This window comes from Nothobranchius furzeri, chromosome 6 (genome assembly GCF_043380555.1).
Source record: "Nothobranchius furzeri strain GRZ-AD chromosome 6, NfurGRZ-RIMD1, whole genome shotgun sequence".
NCBI lineage: Eukaryota > Metazoa > Chordata > Actinopteri > Cyprinodontiformes > Nothobranchiidae > Nothobranchius > Nothobranchius furzeri.
In genome coordinates, this window is record NC_091746.1 from 76,600,271 (window position 1) to 76,606,503 (window position 6,233).

Below are 6,233 nucleotides of genomic sequence, written 5' to 3' on the forward strand. Positions count from 1 at the left end.
GAGAAAATAAGTAGGAAGGAGGGAAATCAGTGAATCCTGGGAATGGTGCAGTAGAAAGAGCAGAATAAGGAGAGGGTGGTGATGAAGGTCACCAAAACCTGCTTGAACAGGTACGTTTTCATCAGATTTTTAAGGAGACCACTGAGTCCACTGATCTCAGGCTCGGGTGGGGGTGGGGGCGTGGGGGGGGATTCCAGAGTCTGATGGCCACAGCTGCATTAACTCCTAAAGTGAAATGTCTCCCCAGTCTTCCTTAGTGTCTACAGGAATGATTCATCACTAAATCAAACAAATCAGCTGTGTTCATTATCTAAAACATGGAGGAAACGTGCTGGAAGACTGCAGCGTCAGGTATGTCAGCAACAGAGCGGACCAGCAACTCTGAAGTTGCAAATGGAATATTCTGGCCACAGGGGTATCAACAGGGGCTGGGTGGCCTTTCATTAACCCTGTAAATGGTCGCTTGGCTCATACTGGCTCAAGAAAATGACTTAAAAATATGAACAAGCTGCAAAGTATCCCTGTTCTTTCATTTGGGAACTCTTGTAAGTTCTTTGAGACATTTTGAAAACTCCCTCTCAAACGCTTATTTTCATTTTGCAATCCACATTCTTTTACTGGTTCAGTCACCTAATAGCATCTGCATGCCGTTTGATCCTGTAGGTTTTAATTTACCAAATGTTTCTGCACTTACTGATCAAGTTTTAATCCTGCCCGAGTGTCCAGACGACATCAAAACGAGCCGCAGAGGTTGTGTGTGGAGTCTGTGTCCCGGGCGTGAACTTTGATGGAGGAAAGCGGCTGTTTGCCTCATCCCGTGAAAGGCTCTGCTGACACAGGAAGCTGGCAAGAAGAGAAACAGAGGAGGGGAAAACCTCGCTCTCTGAATTAGATCAGGATATTAGACAGGAAGGTAATTAACAGCTTGACACATACTCACACGTGCAGGAAGGTTTTAAAAGGCTAAGAAATTAAAGCAAGTGGGAGCAGACTCTTCAAAGGCTGAGAATCAGAGACGGTTTCAATCCATTTAACTAACTCTGTTGGCTGTCTGGTTACATTTGATCTACATTCCAGTGAGTTTCTCAGATTAAGTTAGCCTAGATCCACTTAAAACTTCACACAGCACGGAAAAAAAAGTTTGAAGACACCTTCAAACTAAATTGTGCACAGAAAATGCACGCATTTAATACCTGACTGGTTAATGTTCTGATTAGAAGTGGGATTTAAACTGATATTTGAGAGAAATACAGAAGATTACTATTGTTATGTTTAGGATACAAACCAAGTATGCAAAAGTCACATTTTGTGCTGCAATGTGGGTCTCTACTGCCTCAAAACAAGAAAAAAAAATCAGTTTTCTGTCAGTGATTTAAGGGATTATGTGTCTAAAACATGTCGTTTCATAAAACCCCCGTTTGTGACATCACAAACAGGGAAATTAGCGTAGAACCACCTCTCGTGTGCAGAAGAGAAGGAATGGCTCCACACCAAGGATATCGGAGCTTCTCAGCTTGTAGCAGCCTGTTGGAGGGGGGGGGGGGGGGGGATCGGTGGCCATAGCCAGCACTTGTTTATTAAAGAGACCCAGAAATGACTCATTCTGGAAGTTACTGAAACTCGTACTTCATCATGATTGAAACTTGCTCAAAAGCATGATTAGTGAAAAATAACACACTTGCAGAAAAAAATTATTTTAGGTCACGTTATTTAATTGTGTTATTTGGCTTTGTGTTTATCTTTTTAATCACGCAAATTGTGGAAGTGACATTTAAACTACATTATACGTAATAGAGATGTTTAATATTGTTCCACCTGCAGAAAATCCTGCACATGTTCACGATGGCATACATCTTCTTACTGTGTGACATACCAGGAATGTTTAACTTAGAGCACTGATGGCAAGCAACACTGTGAACCTGATACGCTCACAAGCTGTCGCCCACTCGGAGAAGAGCACGGCAGTCATTGCAGAGTTGAGGGATCATACTTCATCTTGTCAGTAACAGCAGTGTCCTCTCAGTCAGGCCTGCATTCTGTTTACTGGAAGATTGCATATTTAAGCACACATATATTGTCAAGTAAAAGTTCTGAAATGACAATTTTAAGCTCCAACAAGTCATTGTGCATAACAAAATCCTGTTTAGAAATACTTTTACGAATAAAACAAGCAAAATAAGAATTTAATTTCTAGTGAGAACTCTCTGTGATTCAAAAATAGCACCAAGCTGAAACATGAGGGTAAAAAATTGCATGTAAATTGTGTGTTCACGTGTGCACGTGTGCGTGCGTGCACGTATCCGTAGTCCAGGAATAGCCACATTGAGATGCCTCCTTCCTCTGTCTTCCCTTTGCAGAAAAGGAAGAATCCTCTGACATTCAGCTTCCACGGCGACCCGTGACCCTAAAATGAAACACGGAGCTTCCTGGAAAACACTCGCTGTCAACTCTGGAAATGATTTGTCTTCTGGCTCAAAACAAACACAATTTTAACTCTTTGACGCAGGTCAAACCGTTGCAGGTGGTGATGTAATAGAAAAGTTTTAGCAGTGCAAAAGTTGGGTTTGGAAAGAATTGCAGCCCTTTTACATGCTGACTCACAACTATGTCCAAAAATAGGTTAGAATTTCCTAAATGCATGCAAAGTGTTGACGAGTTATCTGAAATTGTAAATGCTGTGTCCGTAACTTGCTTCCAAGCTTTGTATTCTTTGCAAACCAAATGATCCCAGACCCAAACATGAAAACAACACGTGATAAGAATCGGCATTGCTATCACGCTACTGTACAAATGAGCAAATATGTGCACGAGCAAGAAGGCGAGCATCCTCTTTACATCTTTTAATGTTCAGTGAGACGTGACATCTCTATTTGACAGGTGAATTATTTTTTATTGCATTTAAAATAAAAAAATCTGAAAATTAGGCCCGAGCAGCGAAAGCGCTGCGAAGGCCTCTTGTTTTTGCTCTGATTATTATTATTTTTTGTTATTCCGTGCCCCCTTTGAACGGCTTTTTGGGGACCTTAACATACCCCAAAACTCACAATATTTTGCAAACTTCTCAGGCCTGGTGAAAAATTTGATATTTTAAAGGTCCCAAAAAAATCGCAAAGAAAATGGCTGAACAGCGCCCCCTACAAAGTGAAAAAAAACCCTCTCCATAAAGCTTAGTTTATCGTACAGTTATGAAATTTGGTACACTTGTAGAACTCAACAGTCCGCACAGAAAAGTCTCTTGCAAGCATGGTCAATATCAAACAGGAAGTCGGCCATTTTGGGTTGAAATGGCGATTTTTAGCCGTTTTTGCCGTTTTTAGGGTCCGTTTCTGATTGGATTGCTCGATCATTTTTCGCACGATCGTCTCAAAACTTGTGTAAAATTGCTCAGAAGGAATGGGCGAACAAAATGAGACAAGGATTCTGAGTTTTCGTATATGTTGAAGGGGCGGGGCCAGGCCTCGAAGTTTGACTACTCGCCAAAAAATTTAAAATTGCTATAACTTAATAACTGAAAGGAATAGAATTACCAAACTTTCTGTGGTCATTCGTCATCCAGCCACAAAGTAAATTGAATGGTCGGATGATGACATCACACAAGCCCCGCCCCCTCAGGACCAAAAAGGTCAAGTTTTACTGTGAAAGGTCCCAAATTGCCCCATTTCACTTAATCACCACAAACTTGTAGCTGGTAACTCAAGACAAGTGGAGGTTGCTTGGCGTCACTTTATGGGAGTTTTCGGCAGAAGGCGGGGCTGTGGCGGCGCGGCGAAGTCAGGCGTACCGCCATGGCCTTACGTTTGCCTTCCATTTCGTCATTTCTAAAGATATCGTCACGAAACTTGTTGTGAGTGATCCTAGTCCGGCCCCTCAAAAGATCTGATGTGAACATCCGGTGGGCGTGGCCTATTTTCTGAAATAGGGCCCCCTAGGACCATTAAAACTGTCAGCCCCAAGCCATGCTTTGACTGAGGAGTACGAAATTTGGTACACTAATGTGGTGTCTCAGGACCTACAAAAAAGTCTCTTGGAGCCAAGTGCAAAGTTGCACAGGAAGTCGGCCATTTTGGTCCAAGTACGCAATTTAGTGGTTTTCGCACACGTTGTTTGGAGAGTGATGCTCCGTCGCCATTTTCACCAATCTGCTTCAAACTTCTGCCATCTGCTCTTAAGACATAGAGGAAAAAATTCAACCGTCGGATTTTTCAAAAGTTGAAAGGTGTGGGCGTGGCTAAGCCTCAAACTTTGACCTGTCGCCGCACCACTCTTTTTTTCACAGCTCCCTACTGGACTCCTTTTACCCAATCAGCAGGAGTCTCTGGCAAATAGCAGTAGACAACTTGAGGTCACTTGGTATCCAGTACTGGAAGGTTTCAAAAAAAGGCAGGGCTTTGGGAGCATGGCGAAAATCGCCATCACGCCATGGAAATACGTTTGCCTCTCATTTCTTCATTTATCGTGATATCGTTACGAAACTTCTGGTGAGTGATCCTAGTCTGACCACAAAGAGACATAGACAGCTGAAATATGTGGGCGTGGCCTAATTTCTGAAATAGCGCCCCCTAGGACCATTTAAACTAATAGCCCCAAGCCATGCTTTGACTGAGGATTACGAAATTTGGTACACTAATGTGGTGTCCCTGGACCTACAAAAAAGTCTCTTGGAGCCAATCACAAAATTGCACAGGAAGTCGGCCATTTTGGTCCAAGTACGCGATTTAGTGGTTTTCGCACACGTTGTTTGGAGAGTGATGCTCCGTCGCCCTTTTCACCAATCGCCTTCAAACTTCTGCTGTATACTCTTAAGGCATAGGGGAAAAAATTCAACCGTCGGATTTTTCAAAAGTTGAAAGGTGTGGGCGTGGCTAAGCCTCAAACTTTGACCTGTCGCCGCGCCACTCTTTTTTTCACAGCTCCCTACTGGACTCCTTTTACCCAATCGGCAGGAGTCTCTGGCAAATAGCAGTAGACAACTTGAGGTCACTTGGTATCCAGTACTGGAAGGTTTCAAAAAAAGGCGGGGCTTTGGGAGCATGTCGAAAATCGCCATCACGCCATGGAAATACGTTTGCCTCTCATTTCTTCATTTATCGTGATATTGTTACGAAACTTCTGGTGAGTGATCCTAGTCTGACCCCAAAGAGACATAGACACCTGAAATATGTGGGCGTGGCCTAATTTCTGAAATAGCGCCCCCTAGGACCATTTAATTTATTAGCCCCAAGCCATGCTTTCACTGAGGATTACGAAATTTGGTACACTAATGTGGTGTCCCAGGACCTACAAAAAAGTCTCTTGGAGCCAAGCACAAAATTGCACAGGAAGTCGGCCATTTTGGTCCAAGTACGCGATTTAGTGGTTTTCGCACACGTTGTTTGGAGAGTGATGCTCCTTCGCCCTTTTTACCAATCGCCTTCAAACTTCTGCTATATACTCTTAAGGCATAGGGGAAAAAAGTCAACCGTCGGATTTTTCAAAAGTTGAAAGGTGTAGGCGTGGCTAAGCCTCAAACTTTGACCTTTCGCCATTACTTGACTTAATAACTCCCATGTGCATGATCAGATCTTTTTCGAACTTTGTCTGTGTGATCATTGACCATATCTGTAAACAATGACAATGTGGACAGCTGACATCATCTAAGCCCCGCCCCCTGACTAAAGGAAGTTATTATTTTATGCTGAAATGCCCATATTTGTCCCCTCTAATTTAGTCAACATGACACCTAGGTCATGCACTGTCTTCATGATGCTGTAATGGCCATTCAAATCTGATAGCTTTCCAGAAAGGGAGGGGCTTTAATGCCATGGCGAATTCTGGCGTAACGCCGTAACCTTACAATTCAATTTAATGGTGAGCTCAGAGGGGATGCTTAGTCAGGGTGAGGTGCGGACTAGGAGGCCATTTGCTGTTTCCGGTGACGGGATGATTGACGTTTCTGTTCTGCCAGACATGCCCTGGTGCCCCGGGCTGCCGGCCAGGCCGGAGCGGCGCGGAGCTGCGAGGGCCGAACGACGCTGCTTGCAGCTTTAATTGAAATTTATTCCTGGTCTTTCTGAGAAAATCCAAAGGACAAGATTGGAAGCTAATCTTCTTCTGGAAGAAGAAGGGAATACAGGTCCAGCAATGGAGTGGTTGTTCGGTCATTGTCTAAACTTTCTGCTTGTTGGATTAATTCTTCAGCCCCACATCAGACAAACCAAGTAATAATCTGAGCAGATAAAAAAAAATCTGCTTTA